Here is an 18,629-nt window from a genome sequence, read left to right on the forward strand (position 1 = left end):
CGAGATGTTAGGGTTGTGGTTGTGTCCTCTAGTTCTATGACCACTAATCATTAGCATTGTGCTTGTTACAGATCCCCTAACACTTTACATAAGAATGATTTGCAAGATTTGTAAGAGAACAATCCAGAAATTGTTATTTTAGTTAATTTTTAAAGAACCTTCTTTATTTATGATTCATAAATGATGTAATTCATGTAGAAAATATACCTACATCTTCCTCCACAACCAGTGTTTGTGCCAATACCCAGAGCTCGGTAAGACTATGTATGTTAACATGTTCTTAAAATAACTTGTTTATATTCATTTTTAAGTAAATCGTTTATATTCACCTATACACTGTTGTTTAGATTTGGAAATAATGACTTTTTTCATACCGTTGGGACCATTTGGGATTGGACCAACAAATATCAGGCTCAAAGTTCTTGCACAATTAACCCTAAAATGATACAATAATTAATGTCAAATCTCAACCTCGAAAAAAGTAGTTCCCTTATTGTTAGATCATAAATGGACTTGAATTTTCACTCCTTGTTTACATTTGATTAGTTAAGGTAGTATTCTCATTGGAAATGAATTGGATGATTTGGGAAACTAGACAAAATAAGGCCTATTTCTCATAAGAGGATAGTTAGGTATGTAAAACCCACCCGATAAATAAATTTATTTTGTGCATGCAACTATCTCGACCAACATGATCGCACCAAAGAGGTAATCTTGTGAAGTCTCCAATATGTCGAAACAGATGATTTCTTGGAAAAAAAAAATCTTTTGCAAAAATTGAATCCAAGCAATGAGATTGTCCCCATATTGTTCATATTCATAGCATTGTCCATAAGGATTGATTTGTTGGAGTTATATGAGAATAACCCAAAATAAATGAATTTTTGAAACTCCTCCACTTTTCACTTATAATTTATGTAATTCATGAATATTAAAAAAAATCCTCCATTTTTCACTCATAATTCATGTAATTCTTGAAGAAAAGTGACCTACTTCTTCCTCCACGATTTTTTTTTATATGAGGAGCTAGATAAGCCTATGTTTTGATTTTGTCAATTCAAATTTGTACATTATGACTTGATATGTATTGACATGTTCTTAAGATTTGTTTATATTAAATTGTTTGATATGTAGTAATATGCTTTTGAAATAACTTATTTTTGTTTATATTGAGTTATATGTTCTTCTTTTAATTTGGAAATGATGAATATTGAGTTATATTTCCATTGATGACTGCTCCAATTGAATCTTCCTTCAAGTGATGGCACCATCAAATCTAAACAATACAATAATCAATACCAATGGTGAACCTCCACTAAGGTATATTTTTTGTTAGATTGTAAATAAATTGGAGTTCGAAAAAATAAGGTCTATTTCTAGTAAAGGGATAGTTAGGTATGTGAAACCTTCCTGATAAATATATTTCTTTTGTGCATGAAACTATCTTCACCATGAATATCACACCAAAGAGTTAATCATCTTGTGAAGTCTCCAATATGTCCAAACTGATGATTTCTTAGAAAAACTGGTTTTTCGAGAAATTGAATCCTAGCGATAAAATTGATTGTACCATTTTTAACTTCAAGTTAGTGTTATATGTATACCATTGATCAAATTCATAGAATTTTCCATAAAGAACAATTTTCCAAAGTTATATGGGAGTAACCAAAAATATGTGCTTTCAGTGAATCTTCAAACAACCTCCTTCATTTGTCACTTAGAATTCATGTAATTATTCAACTTGGTATTTTATGACTTTATATGTACTGACATGTTCTTAATATTTATTTTATATTGAACTATCTTATATGTAGTGATATGCTTTTAAAGTAACTTATTTTGTTTATCTTGAGTTAAATGTTGTTCTTTTAATTCGTAAATGATAAATATATTTCACACAGCTGGGTACATTTTTGATTGATCCAATAGAAATTGACTTCAAGTGATGACACCATCAAAGCTAAATGATCCAGTAATCAATCTCAATACTCAACCTCAACTAAGGTATATTTTTCAGTTAGATCATAAAGAGATTGGAGTTTTTTGGTATTTTTTTTGTTAGATCGACAATAGATTGGAGTTCTTGCTTCAAATTTACATTTGATTGGTTGGCGTAACATAAGACCTTTTTTTTCTCGGAAGAGAATATTTGTGTATCTAAAACCTTCATGATAACTAAATTTATGTTGTGCGTACAACTATCTTCAACATGACAATCACACCAAAGAGGTAATGATTTAGTCACCCAAATTGATTATTTCCTAATAAAAGAGGATTTAATGACCTAACAATCACTAGAAATTCAAAGATTTTTATTGATAATATAAAAGTTTATTTGTCAAAATAATTGATCTAATTCATTTCAATTATTATTTAGGAATAGAAATTTTGAAAATAATCTACTATAACAATTCTTCGAACAAAATATGAAAATAAGTGGTTGAAAAATTCTAACTTAAATAATTATTACCTTATATTTTTTCACTTTAAACACAATGTAAATATAAATAATAATGATGAAATGATTGAAGTTAACATTATAATAGCAAAATTTGGAAACTTGGATTAGTAATTCATAAATCAAGAACTTATTGCCCAATTTCTTCACAAACACAAATAATACATGGACATAACTTGTAATCTATTTTCTTAGTTTTGAAAATATATTTCAATATTCAAAATGACATATTATTGTGTGTATCCCATACACAAATAAACAACTGCAAATGTATTAGTTGATTATTTTTTATTAGGATCATGGATTGTAACACTCATTGCTATACTATATGATTTTTTTTTTCTTTTTTATTGAACTGTCACTTAAAGTATTACCGAATGTTATCCTAAGCTCTTGCATTTATTTAACCATAATGTGCATGCATATAATTGAAAAGATTCAGCTTGATTGGAAAGGGTTATTAGAGTGTTAATTTATGGCCATACAACGAAACTACAAGAGCCATTGGCTCTGCCCCACCAAGCATGTGCTCGAAAATTGTGGCAATTACACCACCTGGATAGCATATTGTGATGTGGTGCCACCACTTGAGGTTTGGCTTTAATGCTGACAGCCTGGCCTACCGCCAGAGGGCCAAGGCATTAATGGAAATGTTTTTCCACCTTAAGATCCATGGTGGATGGATCTGATGGTTCCAACACTTCTTGCTAACCCTAAGCATCTCCTTCATTTGTCAAACTCGCTCATTTCTCATTTGGGCGTGGTATTTCCCGAGTATTGTGTCTCTTCAATTTTTCAAGGTCGGTAGGGAATACTATGGCGGTTCTGCAAATATTTTTAGGGTTGATAGGGGGCACCATGCTGGCACCAGACCTCCATGGTTCATCGTCCTCAGGCAAGATCTCAAGTAAGATTGTAAGGGTTTCTACTATACTATAAATTAAAATTAATTCCCTTGCTCAGATCGAAAACTACTGAAGAATACTTATGCTGCAGGTGTGCTCTTCGAGTGCTACATTGTTCCTCCAGCTAAATCGCAAAGCACAAGGAAGGTCTCTCCTCCGAGGTAAGGGCTTTAAGTTTGCGCTGAGAATTCCTCTATTTCCTTTTTTGTTTTTCCTGTAGAGAGGGTTAACTATCTCATGGTGACTACAAGTATTAAGCTCTCCCTCACCTGGGGTGGCTCTTACATAGGTAAGTGGGAAAATTAAAATATTTTTGGTCTTATATCTAGTTAAAAAATTGTTCACGAAATCCAAGGTTTAATCCTCTAGTTTGCCATTGCAGGTAAACCCTTTGTCAAATGTCTTTCACGAAGCGTAGCTATGGAAGGCACTCTAACAACGTACTCGTCTTCTATGTCTCCAGGTTGTTCTGCCATGAAACCCTCCGATGACATTGAAGAGGGGAATTTAGTTTGTTTGTTTTGTTTACTATTGATAGTAGTTAAGGGTTTTGATAATTTACCAATGAGAGGGTTTGTTGGCTTTAAGTCCATCTTAGCCAAAACTTCACTGCATAAATAGTTTTTAGCTTCCCTTAATAGGGTTTCCTTGATGCATAGCTTGGCTATTTTCTTTTCTGGTTGTTTATGGTTGCTCAGCTAGGGTGCATGATATCCTCACTTCCTTCCTTCCAGATTGGACCGAGATCTGAAATGGACCATAATCACTCTGTCATGATTATATATGTATTCAACATTTTGATTGATGATTAAATGGAAGAAAATTCTGATAGCTTTGGACTAATTGTCGCCCTTCGTGTGTTTGAAGGATTCCAATGTTGTTTAATTGTAGCGATAGGGTTCCATCCAATTTATGCATTACATTAATATGATTTATGGTTTTATTGTCATATAGCTATTGTTTCTTGTGATTCTTAAACTTATTTCTATTGCTATAATCTCAAATTTGCTATGAGAAGGAATTATCTTACAGGAATTTTGAGATTATTTTCTCTTTCATTGCTTGAGACATCAGTGTGTTGTGTATATTATGTTCCTACGAATAAACAGTTAAAGTTTAGAATAAAATTAACAGTATCAATATTTTTGGTAATCTGTTTAATAGATTGTATCATTGTGTTACCTAAACCAAGAGAGCATAATCCTAGAAAAAGATAGAATATACTTACTACTTTTCCATTCTTTATACAATAGAATATACTTAAATATTTAGCTATAACAATGATTTTTTGTTCCTAGTTGAAGATAATGCCTTCTAGGAATTAAATGATAAGCCCAGAGTTGGTCACTTATCTGTTTATGATTGTTTTAGAGATGTATAAATACTTTCTGTTTTTCTGCAAGGCCTCACCACCTAGCCATGGACCTGGCAATTACATCCAGCATCCCCCTCCAAGCACTTCCTGCTCCTGATAGTTACTAGGCATACACAATCTGGTATGTTGGCCTTTATGAGTCATTTTTTTATCTGCATATATATTTTGCCTATCCTAAGTGAATTTTAAGTTCTGGTGGAACTTTTTCACAATGGCCTCCATTTCAGCTAACATATCACGACCCAATGCTAACTTATTAACCAGGCTATTCTAATCTATGGGTACCCGACACTTTATTCCATACAACACCTCAAAAGGGCTCATGCGTAATGATTCGTGATGGCCATTATTATAGGCGAACTCTACCCTATGGAGGTAGTCCTCTCACTTGTGTGGTTGTGGCATTATGAACATCCTCAAAATGTCTTCCAGGATTTGACTCACTTGTTCTGTCTGGCCATCCCTTTGTGGATGGTAGGCAGTACTAAATTGAATCTGAGTACCTAACCCAGCAAAGAGGGTTTTCCAAAATGTGGATGTAAATTTTACATCTCTCTTGAAAATTACTACCTTGGGTATCCTGTGTAATCGGAAAATTTCCGTCATGAATATATCTGCGATTTCTATAGTCTTGTAGGTGGATTTTACAGGTATGAAATGGACAGTTTTGATTAGCTTATCCACTACCACCATAATTGAGTCATGCTACTTCGTAGTGGGGGGTAGTCCTGTGATGAAATCTAGAGTGATCGTCTCCCATTTCCACTCGAGAATGGATAAAGATTGTAATAGACCAGTAGGATGTTGATGCTCTACCTTCACCAACTGACACTCTAAACACTTTGATAAGTATTCCGCAACATGTTTCCTTAAACGTAGCCAGAAATAATTTTTCCTGATGACTGACACAAGCTTTTGGTATCCTGGGTGGGCGATGTAAGGCTTCTTGTGAAACTCATCCAGTAACAATTGTTTGATAGAATTTTGGTTGGGAACATAAACCCTGTTTCTGAATGTTAAAAATTTGTCAGAGTTTATAACATAATTAGATTGTTTCCCCCTCTTTCGATCCTCTAATGCTTTCTACCAAAGGAATGCATATTTTGGGCCTTTGAGGGATTCTTCCTTGATGATTTCAAGAAGGTTAGATTTTATTTGACTGAATTGTCTTTCGTAGACACAATGCATTTTCCTACTCAATGCATCGGCCACTCGATTCTCTTTTCCTTTAAGGTGCTTCATTTCGAAGTAAAATTCGCTCAGGAATGTGGTCCACCTGGCCTGCCGAGCATTTAAACTAGACTGGTTAAAGAAATTTGTTAGGCTGCTATGATCAATTAATAACATAAATTTCTTTCCTAGGAGGTAGTGCCACCATATTTTAAGTGTGTGCACTACTGCGGTTAACTCCAAATCATATGCAGAGTATCACTGCTCATAGTCCTTCAGTTTCCGTGATTCTCAGGCTATGACTTTTCCTTCTTGTGTTAATACCCCACCGACCCCCTCCTTAATTGCATCTGTGGATACCACAAATGATTTTTCTGGATCTGCTACCTTTAGCACCAGTGTAGTGGGAAGTAATTTCTTTAACTGCTCAAAACTTCGTTGACAATCCATTGTCGAGTGAAGGGCATGCCCCTTTTTCTATAGCAAGGTCATAGGAAAAGTTATTTTTGAAAAGCCTTTAATGAATCGACAATAATAACTTGCTAGGCCCAAAAATGATCTAATGTCAGCAACATTTGGAGTTGTCCATTCAATTATATTTTTCATGTTTCCTAGATCTACCGCTATTCCCTCAGCTGATATAACATGGCACAAGTACTGAAGCTGGTCTTTGTAAAAATCGCACTTGATATACTTAGCGTACAACTGATTGTCTTGCAAAATCTGCAAGACTATTCTCAAGCGCTTCTCATGCTCCTCCTCATTTTTTGAATAAATTAATATATCATCAATAAAAATCAGTACAAATCTATTTAGAAAAGGCTAAAAAATGCCATGCATAGGCACATGAAAGTGGCTAGGGTATTGGTAAGGTCGAAAGGCAGTACTACAAACTCGTAATGACTGTAATGAGTTGGGAATGCAGTTTTGCAAATGTCTTCATCCTCTATTTTGATATGGTGGTAACCAGACCTTAAATCAATTTTTGAGAATGCGCTGGCCCCTTGCACTTGATCAAATAAATCATCAATACGAGGTAAAGAATAATTCTTTTTTACAATCAGTTTATTTAGCTTACAATAGTCAATGCATAGCCTTAAGGTCCAGTCTTTCTTTCGAACAAACAACACAGGGGCTCCCCAAGGAGATACAGTAGGGTGAATGTACCCTTTATCTAAAAGTTCTTGAAGTTGCATTTTGAGTTCTGTTAACTCTAGAGCGATCACGTGGTAGGGAGCTTTTGAAACAAGAGTTGCTCCAAGTACTAGTTCAATGGTAAAATCAATATCACGTCTAGGTGGCAATCTAGGGATGGATTTAGGAAACACATCCACAAAATCTTGAATTACAGGAATATTCTCTAATGAAGTCATCTTATTTTCGTCATTAGAGTATCCTAATTGGACAAACATAAATCTGGCAACCCTTTCTAATGCATCTTCCTAGCTGGTTAGTAGTAATAGGATGCAATTTAATGTTTTTCTTGATTCCTTCAACTTCCTTTATTTGCCCCAACTCTGTGAGGTAGCTTACGTATTTCTCTTTACAATCCACTAGGGACCAATGCCCTTCCAACCAATCCATCCCTATTAGTACATCATATGAACCTAATGGAAGTATATTTAGATCAACATGGATGGGTTGTCCTGAAACTGTTATATGGTAGTTTTCTATTTTCGTAGATACCTTTCTCTTAGTTCTGGTGGCTAGCTGAACTAGCCAAGATTTCTTAAATTTGTGTCTTAGCAGCTCACATTTCTCTACCACTTTGGGACTAATGTAATGTAGGCTAGCACATAGAGCAAATAAAACAGAAACATGTTCATCATCAATCTTACCTTCGCACTCGATCATGGTGGGCTAGTATTCTGCTTCATGATCGTCCAAAGCGTCATTAATTCTAGGCATACTTCTTGCTATATCTCCAACTATGGAGGTTTCATACATATTTGAAAGCTTCTCTGTTCAAGTTTTGTGTAGGAACTTCTTGTAATAGTCAGATTCCCCACATCCCCAGCGTTGCAGAGATTGTTTTGGCGATTGATCAGTGGCAGGTTTAATAATTTCCTTTGTCTGTCTATTTTTGGTGTATACTAGGACCTTGGGCGCATTCCTGGTAAACTTCACAAAAGTTCTTTGTTGATTACTCCTTAAATTTATGTTTCATTGTCTGTTTGGGGTAAATTCTTCATTCTTTTGACTAAAGCTTCTTTGGGCACTTCACTTTCCTATTTCATTTGCTGATAATAGATATGAGCTTTTCGCACAACATCATCCATTGTTCTAGGATAGTCAAATTCTAACTTTTCCTTCATAAAATTGGGTAGACTGCTAATAAACCGCTGAATTTTGGCTTTTTCCTCCGACATGTACGGGACATATTGTAACAGGAGGTGAATCACTTCACATATTCATCCATGGTAAAGGTCCCAAACCTTAGCTCATGGAACTCCTTTTATTTTTCATCATAGTAACATTCGATCAAATATTTGTCCTTAAAATGTTTCTAGAATTATTGCCACGTCACTTGTTCTTCATCAATCTTTCTCATAGTTTTAATTTCTTCCCACTAGAGCATGGCCTTTCCCCTTAATTGGTAAACTTCAAATCGTGCTTTAAGTTTGTCAGCATATTCATAAATCTGAAAATATTTACCCATGTCAATCAGTCATGCTTCAGTTGCCTCTTCAAATTCTCCTTCAAAAAGTGATGGTTTATTTTTTTGAACTCACCCTGTAATTCCATCTTCTATATTTTTGTCTTTCTTTGGTGAGAAAAATTATCCAAATGCCACTCTTCATCCTCCTCATGTCCCTCTGCTGATTCTGCATTTTCCTCACCATGGTGGACTATTGGGGACTTCTCTCTATCCTCTGTACTGGGGTCTAGTCATCGTTGATTCTGTCGGTCGGATAGAGTTTTGAGAATACTTTCCTTCTCCTGAAAATGACATAACAAGCTTACAAACCCAAAAAAATATATTGCATCATATTCAATCCTGAAGCCTTCCTTCAACAAAAACTCTTTTAAGGCCCTTCAAGATCCTGAACAAGAAGAAGATACCCCTATGAAGGAATCCCCTAATGAGGATTAGGGAAATTCAAAAGTGTCAGTGGAAAAAGAATAACAAGCCTGTTCATTAGTCATCCCTCTTGGTCCAAGCCATATTTTGAGAAAACATTAGAGGAAATTTTAGCCTAAAAGCAACATCAAGAAATTAATAAAAAAATGCTATGTAGATAATTTTTTAGTATTACATTATTTTTATGTATGACAATTAGAGTAGTTCATGCAAAATCATGCATGGGAGAAAACACTGGAAAAACCTTCTCATCAAGCACAATGTAAGCCCCTCTCAGGTAGGAAATCCAATAAAGAAAACCAAGAACGTGAAATAGATTCTAACTTGGCTTCAGGTTCCCAACTTTGTGCAAATTATCTGCTCCAGAAACCCCAAAAATAACTCAATGTACTATTTTTTCATTCTCTTATGCTCAGAATACATAAGAATATATTGTTGTAAACATGAATAAGGTCTCATTTGTAATACCTATGGAAATTATTGGAATATGTATCCCATGAGTTTAGTTATTGTCTCAATAAAAGATCCCATAAAGACATGGCAATGCATTGAATTCCCCTGGTATTTGTTGTGACTAGGCACAAATTTAATAAAATCACTTCTCATTCGTGTCTTTTATATATATATATATAAAGATATTAAAACATTTTAATATTTTAATTATCTATAATTCTCACCATTTTTAGGTATTTTGTTCAATAAATTTGATCTAAAATCCAACAAAGAATGGTTGGAATTCTAGGTTTGGATTGTGTTGTGTACACGATCCAAGTGTCCAAGAGATATTTGGAAGGGTTTAATCCATTTCTGTATTCAAAAATACACATGGTGTGTGTAGCATGTGCATTTTTTCATTTTATAATTGTATATGTGAATGCATAAATATCTATAATGAGTATAGATCTATCTTAACAATATGTTGAGTAAAACATCACTAAATTGTCACCCTTACAGGAGAAAGAATTTCCTCAAATTTTAATATTTTTCAACTCACAATATATTTATAGTCAAAATAGATATACTTTAATTCTCACATGTCAATTTCATGTTAAGCATGAAAGGAATCACACATCTCCCTTATAGTAAATAATACTACATTCAAAGGTTTTAACAATGATATCATTTTACTTTCTAGTTCACTAACATTGAAATGATTTTTTGTTATTAATAGTTTTTCAAATGCCATATATATACTATATATTAAGATTTGCATGAATTACAACAATCTCTCAAACATAAGTATACAATTTTGCATGAATTACAGGGTCTCTCAAACATAAGTATAATGACATAATCACATTTTTTTAATTTTGAGTTACCTTTTCTTTTTATATACTTGTAGATTTGGTACACCATTATTTCATTTAAGTTGGGCATCTAAATATTTTATTTATAGTTGACATTTTTTAGTCAACTCTACGATGAGGTTTTTTTTAATATCCTTGTAAATTTCGTACATGATTAATTGACATATTTTTTGGTTATTAATATCATTTCAAATGATATATGTGAATTCCATATAAAAAATTGAAGGGCATACATATCTCCAAAATCACCTATAAGCCAAATAAGAAATATCTCACTTTCAATCACCTTATCTTACGTTACATTATTTAAGGTCCCATTTTAATATTTCTTTGAGTGACGTTGAATTATTTTTTATTAATAACTTTTTAAAATGTAGTGTGAACTCTATGCTAATTACTTAAGAAGCTATACATTTCTCTCATATTGGGTTGCAAAAGGTTTTGTTTTACACCTATTAAGTTTCTCACATTTAATCACTTATATATCAATTAGATTTTCAAATATTTATTTAATGGGAACACATTAAAATGTCATACTATCTCATATATGTTAGTTATTAATGTTGTGCAACAGAAGATACAACTATTTCATAAAAGTCACAAATAAATCACTTACAACATGTGTATTCCACTGGGATTTGAACTTCAAATCTCATGGTTTACACAATACTTTACAACAAAAGAATCCCTAATTAAAATTCCCATAATGATCTCTTTTTCTATTTTCAATTTAAATTTACAACATCAATTTTTTTTATATGTTTGTAATATTTTACCTTAACCCGAAATAAATATTTATAATTAAAACTACTGAAACTACCCTCGTGAGGAAATATTTTATATATTTTCAATAAAATTTATATATTGAAGATAATAAAACAAAATAATAAAATAAATAACTTAATTTTTTATAATTTTTTATTTCCGCTTCAGGGTTTTCTGTTCTTTAGAAATACGTTTGAATATCGATCACTCCTGCGTTAAAATATAAATAAGAAAAACCAAACATGGAACACATCATTTTCATTTGCTGGAGAACGCATTTGAAAACGACAATTTCAAATTGAAACTATTGGACGTAGGAGCACGTTGTCACAGTGATATGAGGGGTTTAGAAATCTCACAGCATTACATCATCACAGATGACCGTTTGATGACTTGCAGTTCGCTGGCCAGGCTTTCCACGTGTCTTTGCATGCATCTGAATACAAGAAGCGTCGATCTATTGACTTTTACGCCTCAAATTTATCAAAATATTATTGAATATCGCAAAGTTTAGGTATCGTTCGCTTTCCTCGTGTGATAGTTAAAGATATGATCCAATACAATAAGATCAAGTGAGGCTTCCACCTCCAAGTTACAAAGGTTAGATTTCAAATTATAAAGGTTATATGAATTTTTACAAGTTAGCAAAAGGTTAACATAAATCTTTAAAAGATACTGAAACAGGCCTATCCATATTAAATGTATGTGTTTTTTTTAACTTAATGGTATTATGAATATTAGTTGTAATTTGTTGTTGAGATTAATTTTTTTATTATGTAAAGTGAAGATAGGTTTTAGGATGGTAGGGCTTTAGAATTTTCTATTTGAAGTTATAAAATTTATATAAATGTGTACAAATTAACAATAAGCAAATGGCTAGAGCATTTTACTAATAAATTATGTAGTTATTGAAGAGATATTGAATATTTATTTTTAAATAAAAATTTTCAATACTAAAATAACTATTTAGATATTTTATATAGCCACTCCCTATCTATATTGTTTGTACAAAATTCAATGTGTTTAGCAAATTTCTAATCATTAACTAACTAATATCTTTATTATTCATTCATCCACTTGTCCCTTTCATAAATAATTCTAATTTCTAAAAATGTATATCATTATTTCCTTGCTCTGTAATTTTTCAAATTTTTAAAGTTTCCTATTATCATTTTTCTTGATTATTTCAAAAAATGTTTTACTTTTAAATTAAAAAATGTAAGATAATGTATTAAATTTATACTAATATGTATTGTTAATATCTAACTTCCATTTCAAATTACATAAAGAAATGAAATGCATTTTTACTTCAATGTTCACACTCATGAAATCCATGTAATTATCCTTATAGGAAGATTACTTTCATGAATTTATTTATTCATAATGTAAATTTGAATGGGATCCAAATAATGGATATATTTCTTAAATTATTGAATATGTATCAACATTACTATTGATACCAATATTATCAGTATCAATGGTGAGGTTATGGTCATCTTTTCAAGTAGACATTTTCATGGTAGGAAGAAAACCAATATAACATGGAAAATTTCTTTGTTATTTATATTCCATTTACTCACATGGTCCTTATATTAGTTATACTTTGTGAGTTGCTTCATATGATCTTCCCTCATGGAAATGTGAAATCTATTTATCATGTATCAACCTCTTCTTACAACAGTTACACATGTATAAGATTAATTAGCAATAATATATATCTATATCTCTCTCTCTCTATATATATATATATATATATATATATATATATATATATATATATATATATATATATATATATATATATATATATATATATATATATATATATTTCTTCCAACAAGTTCTTACTCATACTAGCATGTTCATAACTTCATATTCAAGTTGATAGATAATGTCCTATCCACAACTCAGGCATGTAACTTAACTCACTTTGCATTACATATCCATGGAGTTCTTCATATCCACTTGAGAGGTCATTAATAGATTTGAATAAGTATATCAATGGAATTTTACAAACCATATATATCCACCGTCAAACAAGTTACTTGTTCATACATCCAATCAAACTATTTCACAAAAATAAGTAACCCTTGCTATTTTCATGATTCACATATATCCATGACATGAAAAATTATTAGAGTGTATAATCCAAAAGAGTACCAAACATCAGTCTAGTCAAAGCACATCAATCAAGAAAGTTAGATGTTCATCAAATCTAGAATGCACTCAATGATTATTCTAAATTATAGTGAAAAGAGAGGCATACATTGCTACAAAATGATATTAACTTTATCAACATACAATATTGATAATCTCATAATCTCATTATTTTCACAAAAATAACGTGACATTATTAAAAGAAAAATATTAACCCTTTTTAAGGAAGTTTAAACTTGAATTATTCCAAATTTAATTAAAAATCATATCTATGGGATAAAAATATGAATATGAGTAATTGAAGATGGGGTAGACGTTAGGTATCCAATCACTTTGACTGACTTTTGGTGTCTGAATCAATGTTCGATAAGGAATTCTTTACCAAAGAAACTATTATCCCCTATCTTGGATTAGATCATTGGCTAATTCATTCTGAGATTTATTTTAAGGAAGCCCCATGTAAAAAACCTTTTTGTTTTGAGAGATTTTGGCTTAAGCCACCTGAGTTCTTAGAGAAAGCTAGAGTATGGTGGGGGACAATTACAATACAAGGAAATAATAAGATGCATACCTTGTAGTTGAAACTTGACGAATTGAAAGAAAATATTCTATCATGGATAAAGGCAAAATTTGGTAATACATTAAGGAAAAACAAAGGTTGGAATATTAGATAAAGGATAGTCAGTAGCATATGATTATAGAAGGACGCTCTTTTGATTTATTGATGAAGGAGGGGATCACACTAAATAAGCTACAAATGAGAATGCAACAGGAAGAAACATTATGGCGACAAAATCTAGAGTTCAATGGTTGAAAGAGGGGGGGAAATAACTCTAACTTTTTTTACAAATCTATGATTCAACACAGGCATGTGAGCTATGTTTTCTCATTGACTGGAAATAATAGATAGAGAAGTCTACAACATTAGCAAATTGAGGAGGAATCGATAGCTTATCATAGGGATGTACTAAAAAATCCTTCACACAATATAAAATTTGCTATCAATAATATTAGAACATGTACTCCAAAAATATCAGTAAGGAGCAGAAATTAGCTTTAATGTGACCAATTGGTTTCCAAGAAGTGTTGTAAGTAATCATGTCTATGCCTCAAAACATATCGCATGATCTAGATGGCTATACTTCAATTTTTTTCAAAGTTGGTTGGATTTTTTTGGACAAAGAGATTCATGAGGTGGTGGAGGAATCTAGGAAGTTTTAGTTTATGTGGGGAGGTTTGAATGCTCACTTTTTTACCCTAATTCATAAGGTTGGAAAATAATAAGATCCTATTGGTTTTAGAACCATTCCATTGTGCAATCTCATTTACAAGGTGATTTCCATTGTTATTTTTAATCATTTGAAGCCATCGTTGACAATACATATTTGTTCGGAACAAACTAGCTTTGTAGAGGGAAGAAACATTTCTAGTGGAATTATAATAGTGCAAGATATTATTCAATCTTTGAAAATTATGAATAAATCAATAATGATCATGAAGCTACATTTGTCAAAGGCTTCTAATAGGATTAGCTAAGCTTATTTACTGCAAGACCTAGATGCTTATAGTTTCTCTTGGAAATGGATCTCGTGGGTGAGATATCTTATATCGAAACCCTTTTTATCTATATTTATTAATGGTTCCCCTTCGGGTACTTTTGACCTGTCATGTGGGCTCAGGAAAGGAGATCCCTTATCCCCCTTTTATTCATCTTGGCAATGGGAGGACTAGGGAGATTATTTTAAAAAATCTACAGGGAATGTTTGAGGGTTCCATTTATTTGGTGAAGGCCTCCCTATGAAATAAAAATAATTTGTTGATGATATATGTCTATTTGGTAAACCAATCCTTATAGAGGTGAAAGAGTTTAGTTCCCTTCTCTAAATTTTTATGAAATCCTAAGGTATCCTTGTCAATTATCTCAGTGTGTCGTTAGATTTAAATTCAAAGCACACTTCGTATGGGAAACGTTTCCTTTTAAGTCTCACCAACAAGATTGAAAATTAGACGTTTTGACCTTTGAATTTTACAACAATATTGGACCTCATGAAACCAATGTTTCAAGTCATTCCCATTTATCAAATGTTGTTTATGTCTACACCTAAGTTTATTTGGAAGACTTTTATTTATAAATGGAGATATTTCCTATGAAGGGGTGCAAATAAGGAAAGAAAATGATCCTTGGTGGCATGGGAAACTCTAATTCTACCAAGGTTTGTTGACGTGTTAGGTTTGCGTGACTCGGAAACATTAAGTGTCGAATTAGGGGTAAACTTATGGTGATGGTGGTTGGTAGGTGGGATAGATTTATGGAATAAGATCTGGTTGCAAAATAACATTCCCCTCTTGTAGCAAGAGGAAGATTGAGATATAATTTGATTGTTGATGGATCAAGTATATGGAGATGGGCTCAGGAAAATAAAAAGGTGGTGATGAGTCTTTCTTTTTGGGAGATACATAAGGGGGGTTAAACCATGTTTTGGGAAGAAGCATGGAAATAGTTACCACGAATTACTAAGAGAGAAGACATTAGAATTTTGAAACTTTTTACAATGAACTTAGGAGCAGTGCGGGTTAGGAACTAATGGCAAGTGGAGATAGATGATGAAATTTGGAAGAGGTGGAACGTTAAGCAACTCTAGCTCTTCTCATCTCAGGTATTTCCATGGGAATTATTTCAACAAGAATTATTGGAAAGAAAAATACAATTATCACGAGAGAAAGATTTTTGGTGTCTCGGTAATAGTCCTACAAGAATGTTAAATTTAAATGAAGCTCACTCATTTCTTATAGGCCATGAAGATCAAGAGAAAAACAATATTTGGAGCAACATCTCGTCAGACATTCACTATCCCAAAATTTTGACTTAGCTATTGTTGATTGTAAGGTGCAAACTACTTACTTGGGAGTGGATTAGAAAAAATGGTGTTGAAGGACCATCCTTTTGTACACTTTTTCACATGCTAAAGAAAATATAGAGCATATGCTTAACTCATGTACATTTTCAAAGGGAGTGTGGTCCATTCTTCCCTTCGTTTTCGGTAATAATAATGAAAACCAAGTCAATATAGTAGAATCATTAGTTTTATGGAATTGTTCTATGTTAAAAGACCCTATATTTAATAGTGATTGGATCCTAGTTACATGTTTTATTCTCTGGAATTTGTGGAAGGAAAGGAATGCAAGAATTTTTAGGGATAAGAAGAGTTTGGTTACTATGTTAAATGACGCGATTATACAAAAAATTAGAGAAACCCTTCTTGTTGTCTCTTGGTTGATCGATGATTGAAAGGTAGACATTTTAGAGGTAGCAACCTTGAAGAGACTAAATTTGACTTAAAACATGAGCATTCTCATAGATAAGCCTCTTCAGGACCTGACTTCTTCATAAAATACTTATTTTCCCCTTCATTGTGCTATTATCAAATTTACTTTTGATGGACCTTCTCAGGGTAACCCTAGAATTTCCTATTCTGGAGGTGTATTTTTTTATTGGAACTCATCTACATCGAGAATATTTTCTCAGAGTTTTGGATTGAATCGTAAAAATATGGTAGATTTTTTGTCTTATGGAGAGTCACATGTGTAGGGAATAAAAGAGGGAACACAAATACAAACTGGTTTTTATAGTAACAAATAAATCTATTCTCAACTAACTTATTTTTCCTATTCAATTAACATGTAACATTATTTTATGAGATAGAGTGCTCTCCATATTTTGAAAAAATAATAAAGCCAAGTCACTTCATAGGATTTAAAAACATTTTATTAAACCTATCATTTAATTCGCGAGGAGCACATGCATGAATTTGATACTTGAAAAAATTATAACAGAGTGTCAACAAAGTTCATGCAATCACACAGGTTATCACCAGTTCATTACTTTGTGGGCATAAATCTATTCATGGTAAGGGGTTTTGTGGCCTAGGTTGGGTTCGATCCCCTAGTTGAGAAAATAGTGCAAGAATACACAAAGTTATGTATTTTAGAGATAAGGATTATTTTGGAGAAGAAAACTCATAGACACCAGTAACTATATATATATATATATATATATATATATATATATATATATTTAAGATATTTAAATATTTCATGGTATTGGGGGGAAGCAAATTCTACAACTTAGTATGGGGGAGATGTGTAATTCCCTCCTTGCTCAATATTGAGTTTACATTTGTCCCTTTTGAAATAAAAATAAAATATTTTCTACATAAAAAACCAATGTCAACGAATAAAAAACAAAAATCAATATTCATATTTCGTTACTTTTAATTAAAAGCATTCTAAAACATCAATAATCATAATCTCACATTCTTTCTCCATTATTGATATTACAACTGAGTCTTAGAAATATGTCTTAAACATATTTAACCCTCACTCTTAATTATAAATAAAATAGTTAATTGTTCATGTGAAGTAAAATAATTTTATCTCAAAGAATATTATATTTTCAATTTTGAGTGTGAGAAAGATGTATAATTTTTAATTTTAGGTCTTCAATAAATTACTTGAATATCATGTAAATTAATTTATTTTAATATCAACTTTCTTTATATATACAAAGAAATAAATCATTTTAGTGTTGTTTATAATAAAATGTTCCAATGCCCAAAAATAAGAAATGATTAAGAAAAAAAAAATCAATTACTTTCTAATATGGGTAATAAGAAGGAAATGTAAAATTCATTTCATTATTCATATAAAATTAATATATGATATTTAAAAGATACTAATGATAATGAATAATTTAATATAAAGTATAGATAAAGTATTTAAATATTTATGTGTAGTTAAAAATATATTAGTAATAAAGCCCTAAGGGATACTTCAGTTGATCAAGTTCTTGTTGCTAAGTATCTCGTCTATCCTGAGGTCACAAGGTCAAATCTCCTGAACGCCCTTAGGGTTACGCCCTACTATTTTTCTAGCCCACAGGGGTTTGGTCTTGTGGTCAGCGAACGGTCTGCTAAGTCGTTGGTGCTACTGTGAAAGTCACGGGTTCAAGTCTTGTCTTACCCTGAGGGACTGTACCCTGAGGGACTGTTCCTTGGGGCTGGGTGGTTCCTCCTAGCTGTTATAGTGGTAGCCGGTGGGATTCGACCCCGTGTAACACTATTACAATACTACCACCGTTGTAGATTAAGCTATATATATATATATATATATATATATATATATATAATATATATATATATATATATATATATATAATATATATATATAATATATAATATAACAATATTTTAATATGAACATTGTGATTCATAAGTAAAATATTTCAATGCACATGTTAAGTAAAATGTTTTAATGTTGAATACTTATATAAAAGACATTTAAAAATCCATCTTAATCACATATTGGTAACATGCCACTCAAATGTCATGAGGAGAGAATGTTTCCTCAAATT

The 18,629-nt window shown here is 31.9% G+C and overlaps 1 pseudogene; it reads left to right on the forward strand.

Annotated features, from left to right (window-relative positions):
* The first annotated feature begins 3,274 nt into the window (after positions 1 to 3,274).
* Positions 3,275 to 18,629, forward strand: part of LOC149159482 (arginyl-tRNA--protein transferase 1-like) — a 40,799-nt pseudogene continuing 25,444 nt past the window's right edge.

This window comes from Pinus tabuliformis, chromosome 5_2, assembly GCF_031772625.1.
Source record: "Pinus tabuliformis cultivar Carrire ecotype Pingquan chromosome 5_2, CPIR1, whole genome shotgun sequence".
Classification (NCBI taxonomy): Eukaryota; Viridiplantae; Streptophyta; class Pinopsida; order Pinales; family Pinaceae; genus Pinus; species Pinus tabuliformis.